Source organism: Cricetulus griseus, chromosome 2, assembly GCF_003668045.3.
Source record: "Cricetulus griseus strain 17A/GY chromosome 2, alternate assembly CriGri-PICRH-1.0, whole genome shotgun sequence".
NCBI classification, from domain to species: Eukaryota; Metazoa; Chordata; class Mammalia; order Rodentia; family Cricetidae; genus Cricetulus; species Cricetulus griseus.
In genome coordinates, this window is record NC_048595.1 from 241,343,023 (window position 1) to 241,358,900 (window position 15,878).

The following is a 15,878-nucleotide window of genomic DNA, read 5'->3' on the forward strand; positions in this document are numbered from 1 at the left end:
TGTCAATGATTTTATGTGTTCTTGACACCTAAACCCCAGTCTTCATGCTTGCAGGGCAAGTATTGGCCTAGTCTCATAAAACTATGCAAATCTCACATGTAGCCATTCCTAACTCATTTGACAGCACTCTTTGAGGCCAGTTATACACACTGGAAAATAAAGTTACAGACATTAATTTGCTTTTGCAAAGTCACACAGAAGAAGAGCCACATTAAGTCATAGCACTCAGAGTGACACTTGTACCACTTGGAATGCTCTAGGATTCAGAAAGAATAGAATGTGTTGAAGTCAAACTTCATAGTGAGTTTTTTCAATGCCCATCTTCCTCTCTGACGTAATTGGTGTTACCAGGAACAGTTGTGTCTAATTGTCATGAAAAAACCCAATAAACCATTTTAAAAGTCATATTCTGTAGGTCTTTGAAAGGTCACTGCTGAGAAAACAAGAGGTTCTGGCATCACCAGGTAAGCCACTGGGCAAGAAAGTGCCATTGCCTCAACTACTGGCAGTATGCTGTCCAAACTGGGCAAACAGGATACCAAAAGGAGTAACTGCAAACGTTGCCAAGACAAGGCAGTCCAGCCCTTCAGATTATCCTGGTTCACAGAAATGTCTGTCAGATATGCTAGGCCAATATGGCTAGCTAGTGGCAAGCTACATTCTCTGACCTTCAGACAGGCTTTATTTGTACAAGCAAGATATCACCACAAGAATGAATATGTACTAAAGAGAAACTTATTAGATTATCTCATACAATATTAAGGAGGTGCTGCTATAATGCTGTCTTCAAATGGAGAGGCTGAGAACCCTGTAGTTATCCAGTCATCTGCTCCTGTCACCTTACATTTATGTGCAAACCACAGAAAATGCATACATGCAAATAAACAATCAGAGTGTGTCACTGTAGTGCCCAAACTTGAGGCTGATGATGTGTTGTGGCAACTAGCTGCCTAATTTGCTTTGGCATCATGGAGTGAGTTTTTGAAAAATTGGTGACTTTTAAGCTGACGTCTGAAGGAAAATATGTAGCCAGTACTGACTAGTTGGTTGAAAAAGAGTTGAGCCAGAACAATATAGACCAAATCTAAAAGTAAAAGATGAGTGAATCTACTGACATCACTGTGAACAATTTTATGGATATTGGCAGGAAATTAGATTTGAGAGAAAAGAAGAAAGCAAAGCCCTAAGAGAGTTTTTATTTCCAATTGTAAAGAGAAGGCCCTGGAGGGGTTTATGCAGTAGAATGATGTAACCTGGGCTCCATTCCCAGAGCATCCTGAAGCCTGGTGCTTGTGGACAGTGAGTTGGAAATATGAAGAGGGGAGATAGAAAAATTATTAAAGATGTATTGCAGGAATATATGCTAATCAAAAGATTATGAAGATATAGACAGAGTCCATGATAATTGAAAGGGAAGCAGCAGATTGGAAAAAAAATTGTTTGGAAACTGGACCTTATGCACTTTATTGATACAGTGAACAAAGAAAATACTGGGGATAAGTTCTTGACATTTCAGAATTCAGATAGAAAGAAAGCCAAGAAAATGGCATTTGCTTAGGGTAAAACCTCACATCTGAAACTTTTCCAAATTATACAGAAAAACAAATAATCATCACAGAAAAGACATATGTGGCTACAGATCAAAGACAGCATAATAACCATCTTTAGAAAACCATTACATGACTGCTACATTTGTCGTTCAATTGATGGGTAGAGACTGACAATGGAATTCAAATGAAAAGTTGGCAGGCAATGAATGCAAGAGCCTTTGTAATATCAGAAAAACAGACTTGGGGTAAAAAAGTCTCAGCTCAATCAAAGCATATTTAAGCCTGATCATTCACACATGCATTTAATTTTATGACTGTGTTTGAATAACATTTTGTGGGGGGGCTTCCTTGTAGCCAAAAGTATATGTTAGATGAGTATTGCCCCCTTTGAAGTAATTGCTTTGGGATATAATTACTATCATGATGCTTCTATTGCTCAGATACTCAGGGAGGAGTGATCTGAAAGGTTTACTTTCAGAGTCAGCAACATGTTCTCAGAGTGCATAGACATGTCCTTTGTGGAGGAAGCTAAATTCTATCCTTGCAACTCTGATATTCTCATTAAGGGCTCAGTGGAGAGTTTGTGCTCAAGGGCATATTGTGGTTGTCACATGCACAGAAAATCTCAGATATAACAGAATTTCCCCATGACAAGAATGATAGGTTAGATTATGGACAGATTAACCAGCTAGGTTGATTTTTATCAGTAAAGGGATGGATATCAAAGACCTGGTCCACATTGTTCTCAGAGGCAATTTTCTGTCTCTTTCTGCTCAGAGTAAGAGTATTGGTATGTCCAATTCTGATGGTTGCTTTTTTGCTTCATCCTAAGTAGGGAATGGCTCAATGCTGATATCTGTACTTTAATATATCATGTTGCCACACCTGGATCACAGTAGGAAAGCTGCAATGCTTAATGGTAAGGTTTAAGAGTCACCTTTTCAGAATTTCCTTAATTTCAATTTAAATTGCAGGGTATCTAATTATCTTTTTCTAGAGTAAAACATTATCTACACTTCTCAAACTTAAATTTTCATTTGAATTTTCCAATTGTACAATCCTTTCAAAGATTCCGTGGATTACAGTGTCATTGGATGAGTGCATCCAACATTTTTGGCACATTTTGTTCCTAGGATGGGAAAACCATTTACTTTGCTTTTTGTCATAAACATCTTTAGACACATCAGTATTTGGATTGTACTTTTGTTCAATCAAACATAAAGAAAAACCAAATTATTTGCCTTTAAAAGTTGACACTGGTTTATGCTATCATTTTATCCATTTCCAATGATGACACAGAATGACTAACCAGATATGAAATCAGTGTTTATTTAGATAGAACGAAGACATTTGTTACTCTTTGGGTAGTCTTGGTAACTGCACAAACCCTAAAATTTACTTCAGAGTATAAAATATGTTTTTATCCTTTTTTATAATTTATTTCATAAAGATTTGTCTCCCTAGGATGACTGTTAAAGAGAATGGAGGTACACAAATTTCTCATCTTTCCCAAAATAAATACCACCATCAGGAGACTCTACTCACTGCATTGACAACAGGAAAATCTGACGTACATCTGGAGGCAAGAATTAGTTTTGAATGCTATAGATGTCTAAACTCTATTTCCAAATAGGATGGGAGGAGAAAACTGATGGCATTGGGATGAAAAGATCGTAGTGATGGACCTCAATGGCAAACACACATACTCTGCAGTACACGTAATTGACTCTGAATGGCTTCATAGGGTATTCTAGACGTGAACGCTTCTTGGACTTTAGAATTTAATAATATATTCACCTATAAAATATTAACACAGAGAAGAGAAAGAAAATGAAATTTGGCAGTTTCTTGTAGCTTACAAAGATGTAGGAAGGCAGTCAAAATATTACTTTGTAAATGTCATTGTTAACACAAATGCATTTGCTTAATACAACTCAAAACAAATAAAAAATGTGTTAAGATTTGTCTTTTATTTTAAAATGAGCAAAATGAATTTAAAGTATATTATACTTTTGTTTTTAATACTATTCCTAAACAAATTCCAAACATAAAATTTAAAACTAGTTATAACTTTATTTTAAATGGAACCCTTTAGGGCTGAAGAAATTGTTCAGCAGTTAAAAACACTGCTACTCTTCCAAAGGACGGGGGTTCCATTTCCATCACCCACATGTTGGCTCAGAACCATCTCTCTTCCAGCCTCTGCAAGCATCACATGCACATGATAGCAGATATACATGCAGCAAAACAGCCATACAATAAAAACAAACAACCAAAATTTAAAAATAGAACCTGCTTTTAAAAATAAACTAGGTATTTATGTGTAACTTATAAAAACAATATGACAATTGCATTCCAATATACACATGGGGAAGAATGATCTAGAATAGCTAAAAATAAGAAAATCTAAAATCATTAACCAAAAAGAGAAAGATAAAGCAAAAATGAGGACCAGGCTATGAGATGAAGGATCAAACAACAGTGAGGGGGAAACACAATAAATAAATGTACAGCAAAAGAGAACAACGCTGGGGTCGGAAACAAGCTAGTATGGCTTCTTTCCTCGGCAGATGGAGGACGGAGATGCCTTTAGACAAGCTTTCCATTTTATAGAGTCCATGGAGCAAGACTGATGAAGTGTTGAGTTATTCATCACTGGTTAGACAAGAAGGAAATGAGTGCAGGCTGAGACCTGATCTCTTTCCCAAGGTGCATGATATTATAGCCACTGGTATATGTAATCCCTGCCGATGATTTCTGTGTGTAGGTCTGGTGACATGGAAACTTCTGGTTCTACCATCTGAGCTCTGACTTAACAGTCAGATATGCTCTGCCAGTAGACAGGGGCTTAGAAATTCCTGAACAGGTGCTTTTCCACCTTATGTGTCTAGCACTCTATTTATCTTTCTCAGATTTATGGAGGCAGAAGGGAGTGCTAAGTGCCTCTGACCTGCTGTTTCCACATTTGGTCAAGCCCTCACTCCTTAACCTTCTCCATTCTCTGTAGCACACCCCAGCATAAAACTTCATGTGAATATTAACATACTAAAATTATTTCCCCATTTACAGATGAAAGCATTGAGTTATAACTTAATTTTTTATGTATTTTCAAATTTAGAAATTACATATTTTATTTATATTCCTAAGTAATATGAGACAGATCCAGCAGTGTAATTGTAGTGATAGAGACAACACTCTACATTGGTCATTATCCAAACTCATTTACAATACTATCTATCAGCTTTTGAGGTTGTTTGTGTGCGTGTGTGTGTGTGTTTGTGTGTGTGTGTGTGTGTGTGTGTGTGTGTGTGTGTTTGTGTTTCTCTGTGTGTGTGTGTGTGTGTGTATGCATGTGTGTATGTTTTGTTCTCTCTCTCTCTCTCTCTCTCTCTCTCTTCTCTCTGTGTGTGTGTGTGTGTGTGTGTGTGTGTGTGTGTGTGTGTGTGTGTGTATTATGTTTCTCATGTTGGTCTCAAACTTGGGAAAACCCCTGCAAAAGGTGCCTGTGATCTAGGTTGACAGGTGTATATCAAAGACAATAATTTTTCCTGATTCAATACTATAAAATTGTTTTTTATATTTATATTGTATTTTATTATTAGATTTGCAGCAACTTTCAAATATTACTCCAGGGAAAAGTGGGCAGACATGGATGATTTGAAGTTACAGATTTTGCCAAAAGAAAATAGCCTTTAGGATGCAAGGGTTCTGCACCCTACATTCAACAAACTGTGGATCTAAAGTATTCAGAATGTCCTCAAATTTATAATGCCCTTGCCTCTCTGCCTCATGAGTGTGGGCCACTGCTGCTGGCTTAGGAAACTATTAATAGATCAGCTCAAGAGATAGAAGGAACGCCTGGTCTGTGGGTGTGGATGTAACAGCTGATATTAAGAAAATTGTTGAAGCAAGGCTAAAAGAGCATATCCCAGCTACTGGGCTGCCAGATAAGAATCTAATGTTAGCACAAAAGCCAAATGTGAGTTTGTAATACTTAGAAATATTTTTATTTAATTAGACAAAGATTCCATAGAACAAATGGTAGCGTTAAATGAAATAGTACAGAGAACTTTCAAATAGGGCAGCAAACATATATAAAGGACTCAGATTTAGAGACAGAAGGATTTTGAGGGTATGACAGCACAATTAGCAGAGAGCAAGCGAAACCATATAGCTCCACAGCCATAGGGTGACTGGGGCAGCAGAGAAGGAACGCATCCTTAGTTCTCACTGGATGTCAGGTCTAATTGGAACAATATTCCTCAGCCTCTTTCAGTTTGAAAATGTGTTCCTAGCTCTCACATTTGAACCAGCATTTGGCTTGTTAAAACCATCCCCTTCCAAACAGTTTGTAGCCATTGCTGAACTGTATTTAAAAACTGAACCTTACAGATGGGCAGTCTGAAAACAGTCTCTGCACTTCCCTCTCAGGTGACTTCCAGTCTGTATGCTCCTTTTTTTCTTTTCTTTTCTTCTCTCTTTGTTTTTTGAAATCTACTACTTCACAAAACCATTTTGTTCATTGATGCCTTCTGTGAATTTTTGTGGGAATGTTAATCTCTTTTCACCAGGTGTTTGGATTTGCCTCTAAAATTCAGCATCTGAAGCTGTTCTGTATCTAAAGATGTGTTTGTTCCATTATTTTGTTGCTTTGCTGGGAGCAATACTATACCTTATATTTTCTCCTGCCTAAAACACACAGCCCAAAGCCTAGCTATCCATGAGCACCAATATGATTTTAGTAGTAACATATTTTTTACTCTACCTCTAATTTTTATTTCCATGGTAATTCATTTTCTTTTATTTTCACAGCACCCCATAGTCCCTCCATTGTGTCTCCTGGGGCTTTTTCCTGTGTTTGAATTTAATCCTGACAAATAATATTTTTTTAAAAAATCTCATTGCAACATGCAGTCATCTCTTTTATGGAAGCAGGATCCTTAGGAGCATGCTATCAGTTTTGACCTGCTCCTTTGTTCTTTTGTTTTATGTCATGCATTGCTTAGAAATGCTAGCAATTATTCTTCTGTTATTACACCTGTTTTAAAGGTTTTTCTAGACTCTGTTTCTGGGAGGCATGTATAGGAAAAATTACTTTAGATTCTTTTCTGTAACTGTTATCAAGAGGCAGAGGGTTGGTCCTTCAGACTTCCTATCCGGTCTTGGGGCCTGAGGGCAGCTCCTGAAACTCTCTGCTCCTGACTTCAAGTGCAAAAGATTTTTCCTTCATGTTTCTAGCCCATATTCTTACGTATCCTCCTGTTCACAAAGAGAGATTTCATTTTGGTTCCTAGTTTTCTTTTATGCTTTAGGATAGTTTCCTGGAGATGAGGATGAAACGTTATCTTCCAATTCTCAATTTTCTCTCAGAAGTATTCTCTTTCCCCACCTTTGCTCAGTAAATTAAAGGATCTTTCTGCACCTGTGTCAGAATCGGCTCTCATGGCTATTCATCTGTACTCACTGTTCACAAGGTCCTTTTTTATTTTTTAATTATATGTATCGTCTCTTATTTGTGTGTGTACATACATGTGCATTCAGGTGCACACACTTCCAGGAGTACATATCAAATCCCAAGGAGCTAGAGTTAGAGGTGGTTATGAACTGCCCAACTTGGCTGCCAGCCAGCAACTCAGCTGGAGTTCTCTGCCAAAAGAGTGCATACTCTCAACCATTGAGCCAGCTTACCACTTTCCTAATTCTCAAGAAATTTCCACTGGTCATCTTTCTTCTAACCAGAGAACAAGTTCAGGACTATTAAGATGTCTAAGAAGATTCTATGTCCTCAGTCATGTCTACTGGTATAGTGTTTTCCCAGAAGATAAAGTCAGCCCTTACCCTCATGTTCTGAGACTCACATGCTCGTTCTACCTTTCTGTATTTCCCCTAAAAAATACTTTACAAAATCTTTTCCAAATGTCTAATTAATGTAAATGAATGCGGATCTTTCAACATAACATGACAAAAGCTTTCTTCCAAGGAACCTCAGTTGACATAAGCTGTTGGAAGTTTCTTCAGGAGAACATCATGTCCTCCTTCCATGTCCTGTCAGTAATGTCACCTGTCTATTGCCTCCTCATGATAGTCAGTGTTCAAGGATTTAGATAATTTAGCTAGTATATTGACCTCACAAATCAAGTTACTTTCCTACTATTTTCTTACACAATCATTGCCATATTAAGCCATGCTCATATTCTAGTTTTCCACATCCATATTCCGAGTCTGTTTTTGCTTGTTCTTTCATATATTTATATACTTTTATATGCAAGCCGTCTTTCATTGTACAGTTCAAATGATACCACCTTTGTGAAGATTTTTGTTATTCTCCCAATGTATAAGAGATCTTGAAGTTTAATGCCAACATTTTGTCCTTTGAAATTCCTTGCTTTCACTTTCATATTCACTAAGAATGGAGAAGAGAGAAGAGGGCTCTGTCATTAACTCACATTTGTTTTGTAGAAATAAAGCATTTGGTCATAAGTATGTATGCTTCTATTTCTTTGTGTTGTTACTCCAAGTGCATCTGGATAACATGATTATTACTATTACTTAAGCAGAAAGTGCTCACAGCACTGCAGTGTCCCAGTCTGAATTACTAATGGCAGAAAGCTAACAGTGCTCAGGAGGTGCCTATTTCACACTACGAAGGTGTTAATAGATAAAAACTGTGCAATTTGCTGAAATCAGTATGATATCTTTATTATACCTTGTGAGCTCAATTAGGCCAAATCTGACACTCTAAATTGCTATAATTTGGAGCTCTCTGGTTTTATTATTAAATATAAGCCTAAAATTGTATATATACGTGCAAAGAAAAGATAACTTTCCTAATATTTTCTAGTAATTAGTTATAATTATATGTAGTGCTTGTGGTATCATTACCTCTTTTGGAAACTAACCGAAAGACGTAGCTTTTCCAAATAGCTAGAGCAGGATATGTGAAAGAATCAGCTTAATAACAATGAAAGATGGAGAGGTCAAAGTCAGCTCAGGGCGGTGGCAAATACAAGCTTGTGACATATGGAGAAGCTAGAGATGAAATTGGAAAGACAGGTTTGCTTCCAATTATGAAAGTCTTTGAATGGCAGGCTGAGAAAATTGTACTGTATTCTGCAAGGGGGGAGGAGATATTAAAGGTTAAGACAGAGAGTAACAGAACTCTAGAAATGAGTCATCAGAAATCTAAAAGCTAGTAATAAAGGTGGAAAAACGATTCAAGAAATAACTGTGTATCAATAAACAATGTAAATAGATATTCTAAAATGCTGGGTCTGGCCTGTATCAGTCCCAGGCTGCAGAAGCCATCTATTCTGGACTGATGTCTTGGGGGCTGCCATCAGAAGCAGCCGAACAGCCCCGGGTCCATCCCAAGTGGGAGAGTGTGAATTGGGAAACTCCTAGCTACCCTGTGGCATTAAGGACCAGACAGAGACGTCTTGCCATCTCAGGAGGGTTCTCAGTCCATGCTGGAGTCCACGGTTTATTCAAGCATCCTCTTAAATAGATTTCCAAATGTCAGGGTGCTGGCAAAAGACATCTATTAAAATGTATAGAGATGATATCAAATATTTCTTTTAATCCTCAAGGCACTTACAAAAGCCCTCAGACATTCAACAAGGGCCCCAGCCTTCCACCAGGCACATTTCACTAAGCCTCAGAATAGGTATGGGCCCACCCAGGGCCTAGGTCTATTGTTATACAAACTAGGAGCCATTCTTCACCTTGGCCAGGCCATCTGGAGGTAACCAACCTACATCTAAAAGACAAAGGGAGATTCAAGCTCCTGGAATTGAGCTGAGGCCTGTATTTGAAAGATCATAATAGATATTTGGAGCCCTGACACTAAAACAACATGTCTCTAAAGTCGGATTTTATCTACAAATAACCAAGTTACTCATGGTTGAGGGTGTGGTATGAATAATAACTGAAGATCTTTCACTGAACATAGTTGGAGAGTTATACTATATGAATCAAACATTGCTATCACCCCATAACCTATTACCAAGTACTATCACCCTTAGTACTCCTCCTATAAATTTACAGAAACTGTTTTTGTCAGAAATCAAGTAAACCTATCATTCTGCTAATTGACCAAGAGAAATTCATTTCATTTAAGTGTCATCTAGGTTCCCACTCTATGATAGAAGTTAATATTTACAACAGAGATAGAATGACTACTATCAGCCTGCAGTTTTCACTCTCGGGACTATTATGGAAATGTGCTGCTGGCCTGACTGTTTCTGGTGGGCCGTGAGCAAGCCTTCTAAATATACCTCCTATTTTCTTGCTAGGTTGTTTGTGCCCCTCTAGGTTTCTACTGCTTCTTTCCCGTCAGTATTAGGAAAAGCGCCAGCCCTGAGGCCACCTGCCATCCTGCCATCTGAGATCAAGAGGCATGTCAACCCCCATTACTGCTGTAGTTACCTGTGAACATAAGTCAAAAGACACATGGACGTATGGTATGGGTGAAGCAGAGAAACATCCATGAGGATGTTAGGCCCGTTGTCTAAGCTGCACAGCAGCCTCCCTTACTGCCCACTCCAAGCGACTCCAGAACGCTCCTACTTAACAGGACAGCAAAATCTTCAGTGAACCCCCCAAATAAGACAGAAAAATAGTAATAATTCTGGAAACACCCTTCCAACCTAATTATAAAAATATAAAACTGATAAGTGTATGGTCAAGAGACCTGCAATTGTCATTGGTAACTGCATGTGCTAACAACTGAACTAGCGAAATCAGTGTTTTATGACAGAGTCCCAGAAGCTGCAATGCTTTCTCCTCCCTGCAAAATGAAGACATAAACAAAGCCCTCTCACGGAGACTGGCTGACAGCTAGGCTGTTCTTCATTGCCATAAGCAGGCAGGGAGTTTCAGCAGCATACAGCCATTGGTTAAACTGAGTATCTATCATGATTTTGTACTCAGAGGTAATCTTTGCTTGTGTATTGCATGTTCAAGGTAAAAAGTATGCGTATGAAATAAAGGTATTTCCCTTCCCATCAGACATACAGTGAAGCTGCCCACCCTCTAATATCTGTTTGCCGTGTCACTGTGAGCATCTTGGTTTAAACTATAATCCAAATAAGTGATAATAAGCACAATAGAGTGGCTGTCAGTATGCCACATGCCACATTGTCAGAAGTCTCTGGACCCAGGAAAATAACTGTTTCAGCATTTCTTTGGAAGTTCTCAGTGTTCCTTTTATAATGCAACAAACGGAAAGCTTAAGCCAATATATTTTGTACAACTCTAAAGGTAATGGCTAGATGGTCTTAATTTACCAAATAGAACCAAAAAAACAAACAAAACAAAACCTGTCATCTGAACACATGTTCACAGCAAAGTGGATTTGCAGACAGTACAAGAGGCTAAGCGGATGCTGCCCCACCTAGTGGGACTCGATGAAGAACTGAGGAGAAAGACTACATCCCTAGGGAGAGTGGAACACCACAAATTTGTCTAATGTAGTGCTTTGACTCAAAAGAGGTAAACCTCAAAAAAAAAATGTAAACCTCACATGGTTGCTAAATATGCAAACAGTGCAAAAGGAATAATTGAACTGGGTGTTGGTGGCACATGCCTTTAATCCCAGCACTCGGGAGGCAGAGGCAGGTGGATCTCTGTGAGTTCGAGGCCAGCCTGGTCTCCAGATCGAGTGCCAGGATAGGCTCCAAAGCTACACAGAGAAACCCTGTCTCAAAAAAAAAAAGAAAAAAAAAGGAATAATTGATTGTTTCTCTGGTAGGAAATGCCTTAATTAAAAGAAGTTTAATGCTGAAGACTATTCTTCATAATTTCATAATTTGTATAGCTTATAAAATACTTATTGATTAATAATCTTTCCACACCCAGAGGCACCTGCATAAAGTAGAAAGAAGATTGGCACTGAAGGTGAACGGTGAGGATTCTGACCATTCCACACACTTTATGTGGGGCCAGGGGCAAGTCATTTGGCCTCTCTCAGCTTCAAGTCTTTCACCTGGACTAAAAATTTGTCTGGAGTCATGAGCATATATATTAATATTTAAATAAAGAAGCTATAATATCATTTACTATTGAGCTATTATTTGGTCTGCTGAAAAATCTAGCTAGGTGAAAGGGTCATTTTATTTTATTTTTTCCTTTGTCATGTGTCTATTAAAAGATAGAGGTAAGAAGTAAGAAATTTCATTGAGTCTCCCACAGCTACACACCCATACATGCAAACACTATATCGATATTATTAAGTCACTCAAGAGGTTATAAAATATACTAACTGCTAAGGAATAAGCAGATTAGCACTTGGTTTCTCAGTAGTTCACCAAGTGGTCATTGCGTTTGTTATATTTAAAAGGTCTGATCTCTCGGTACAGGAGAAGGGTTGCTTTTGGTCAGATGTTAATGCCTTCACTGAGTTCCACAAAGGAGGAAGAAGACTATGATCAGATACCAGGAAGAGTGGAAATGGGTCACCAGAGTCTCTCTGCCTAAAATAAATGCAGAGGCAAATGTCAGCAGGAGACACAGAGAGGAAGCAGTATTTCACAAACAGTAAGGAAGATGGAGAGTGGAAACACACATAAGAATGAGGAGTTTGGTGGGAAATGCAAATCATCCAAAACTAGAGACTGACTAAGAGTTTATAAGCAAATTTGTTTTGAGTGTTGGCCAAATGCATTATTAATTTTGAAAGTTCACCCTCATGGTCCTGTAACAATACTCTCTACTCACAGGAAAGACATGGGACTTTAAAGGCAGAAGCGGGCACAACTACAGCATTTCAAACACAAGACACTGAATGCAAGAAATAGGTTACCCAGTAAAGCCAGATGTGGAAGAAGGCAGCCAAAGACTAGCAGCAAGAAGACTGTCATCCCTACACCTGGAGACAGAATGGGGAGTAAGAGACCAAACTCTGCAAGTGAAAGCCACCCAGAAAGACAGAGTTTGCTAAGTAGAAGCTGAGGTATTGGAAGCATGACTTGGTGTATGGTATCACAATAGCTGCAGCAGCTACAAGAAACACAATGTGCAGTACAGTACACTGTGTCACTACCCAACCCTCAAACCTTCCTCTCCTTTTTTCCATTAGTCAAAATCAAATTGCATCCAAATGTCCATGAGACAGACTCACAGCCATGCCAGGTCCTCCCACTAGATATAAATCTGTGACTGAAAATTGAAAGCTAGTTTTAAGCAACTAGCCAACACAGCCTCATTGTGAAATTTTCTGTCCACAGAGCTGTCTCTTGCTCTCATTTCTTAAGCTAACAAGACCAATAATTACACTTGAGTCAACATTTATCAAAAGGAGTTAAGCATTTCATATTCTGAACCTTGGTTCTCTATAACACTCTGCCAATATCTGAACCCACTGTCCTGATGGCTTGATTCTTTTTTTATTTTTTGTGAATTCTCAGTTTACAGCAGTTGACAAACATCCTCTTTGTTTCCCATTTCTGGGGTCAAGTGCAGTCTCTCTTAGCATGTTTTATGAATTTGAAGAAGTAGAAATGCTGTGTGTACTTTCTTTAAGGTTATTCACAGTAAATACAAAGAGTTTATAGTGCATTTAAGGTTGAAACAGAAATTATGAGTAAGGCAAACTCATTTAATGATGAGGTGTCTAGGAATATCTTGACATCCAAAACAAATCAAAGAATATATATGTAAAATACAATATAATATATATGACTATATGGTATGTGGCCAGACTGTATGGTATGTGGCCTTCCCAGGATGCTCCAGTCTCCAATTCTCCTGTCATTGCAGAAGTGCTGGTATTATAGATGAACACTAATCTATCCAGTATCTATGTGAGTTTTGGGTGTCTAAATTCAAGTCCTCCTATTTGTGTGGCAAGTGTTTTTACATTCTGAGCCATCTCCCCAGCTCTGCTTCCCTACAGCTGCAGAAATAAACTGAAGTGCTCAAAATACTCCAGCTACTCTTTTGCTGCCTTAATTGCAAGCAGCTCATATCCTTGCTCTCTCCCACCACATTCCCACCATTGACAATACTCTGTGCTACTGTGTTTTTTGTGGAGGACAATTTTCTGCCTATTGCCTTCTCTGTGTGTTTCTTAGAAAAAGAGAATTGTGTGAAGCTTCTGCAAACACACACACACACACACACACACACACACACACACACACATCCAAAGCAAGCATGGAGTCATGGGATACACCTGTCTCTGCCCACCAGAACTGGGATGACAGATAGTGGCACCATGCCTAGATTTTATGGGAGTGCTGAGGATCTGAGTTCAGGTCCTAATGTTTGCACAGAGAGTGTGCTTCTGAGTGAGCCATGTCATTAGATACCATAAATTAGTTTTGATTTGTGAACTAACATGATATGAACTCTTAGCATTCACGTGAGTATTTTTTTTTAATGCTACAGGTTTTTACATTACATGAGAACCACTACACCGAACTAAATAATAAAGACATTTCAGAGTTCTGTCCTTAAAAGAAGAAAAAAAAGTAAACTTTACTAAATAAATAAATATTTCAGGCAATATTAAAAAAAAAACTATATTCCAATGAGGACAGCTACACCTAAAAGGCAACACATTTTGAGACTTTAATTACATTCTATACATTTAAAAATTACAAAATATGCTAAAATGGGGAAGGGAGCATTTTTATTTCATCTTCTGTCTATTATAACAGAAGTTCTGAAATGTTGTCCACATACCATCAAGAAAATGTGTGTTTCCTGATGGGGCAGTTGCAGCACACTTGCTGTTTGATGTCTGTCATCTCTCATGGTTTCTGAAGAAACTCCACTCTACCCTTCCCATGTTTATGTGGTTGACAGAACGTATCATAGAGGGCTGCTTTATTTCAGGACGGGTTAGACAAGGCATATTCATGGGGTATTCCAGGCTTCTGATAAACATGGATTTCTGAGTTGCCTCTGAGTAAACCACCATGCTTACTTCAGTTTGAAAGACAGTTGTCAGGAGGCAGAAAGCCTGAACTTTTTAGCTTTGTTAAAGGTGACGGCAGAGGCAGCCATCAATCCCAACTATCTGTTCTCTGTGTCTAAACATGGGCCAGTCTCTCAGAGCATCGAGGACTTTGCCAAAAACCTCAGGTGTTGTTGGAAAGTTTTTCATCTGTCTATCCCTTACTTCTCCTAGAGATCCTGTAAACACCCTTGATACTCACTGAGAAAAACTTTGGCTGATGTAGTGGGTGTGGCCTTTACTGGAACAAAACAACCTCTCAACTTCTCTCTTAACTCTCTTATGTTATGAAATGCTGGGTCTCTACAAGATCATCCTTAGTTAGGTGAAAGTTTGTTATAATATTTTTAATAAAAATAAACTTTCTCTTGATGCCCAGTTTCCCCCAATGTCTTCTCTAGTCTCTGTTCTAACTATGATTTTTAGAAGAGCAAACCCCATCAATTATTTCTTCAGAATCCAAGTCAGCATGGCTGCCACAGCCCCACTTCACTAAAACTTTTCTGGGTAAGGCTGTATAATGTTGTTGAGTTGAATGGGTGTGCAGATATTCAACTTCTCACACACAGATACAGTCATACTCCACTCCCCACAAGAACTTCTGCCTTCTGGACTTCCTGATAACATTATCCTGGTTCCCTCCTTCCTTACCCTCTCCCTTCCTTCCTTTATTCCTTCCTTCAATCCTTCTTCCATTTTTTAAGAAAGGGTTTACTATGTTTTCCTGGGTGGTCTGAACTAGCTATCCCCTCATCTCTGCCCCACCAGAGCTGGCTTGAAAGGCATGCAACACTATGCTTGGCTCCCCTTGTTTTCCTTAAACTGCTGTAGCTTCTAATTTCTAAGCATCATGCTTCTCCTTTGGTATGGCCCAACTTGTCTTTTTTTCTTTTCCCCCCATAAGTAATAGAATCCACTTTATTGTCATTAAATTTCGTCTTTGTGTAGACAGTGCCCAGATTATCTACATCAAATGTCAATAGCTTGGGCAACATAAGGTGGTTAAAGCTGAAACAGAACTCTTAGCTTTGCATCATTCCTATTGCTAAGTGTGGCCTAGCAAAACACACTAAGACCACATTGTTTTGCTTTAAAACACTCAACACACTAGTGTTGAATGCAGAACAAAATCCAAGCTTCCAGTATGGTACTTCACAGCATCTTTCTCCTTCCTGATTCCCGTATGCTGGTCTAACCACCATGCTCCAGCCACAGTGATTTCCGTTCAGCTTTTATCTTTTCGCTATGTTAATGCCTGAATGGTCTGCATGGCACTCCCTTTAAAACAGGAGCCTTCATATATAGCAATAGTAGTAGTAATAATAATCGCAACAAATCAATACAAAGATACTGTTCCATGCAACCTTCCATAT

At 38.5% G+C, this 15,878-nt stretch overlaps 1 long non-coding RNA gene across 11 annotated transcripts in view; it reads right to left on the minus strand.

Annotated features, from left to right (window-relative positions):
* LOC103162901 overlaps positions 1 to 15,878 on the minus strand; it is a 323,538-nt gene that overhangs the window by 11,322 nt on the left and 296,338 nt on the right. The window contains exon 9 of one of the 11 annotated variants that reach the window (XR_003482825.2): positions 2,864 to 3,347. The exons of the other annotated variants lie outside the window; for them this stretch is intronic. This is a non-coding gene — a long non-coding RNA (uncharacterized LOC103162901). Of the gene's footprint in view, positions 1 to 2,863; positions 3,348 to 15,878 lie in introns of those variants that run through there. 11 annotated transcript variants of the gene reach the window in all.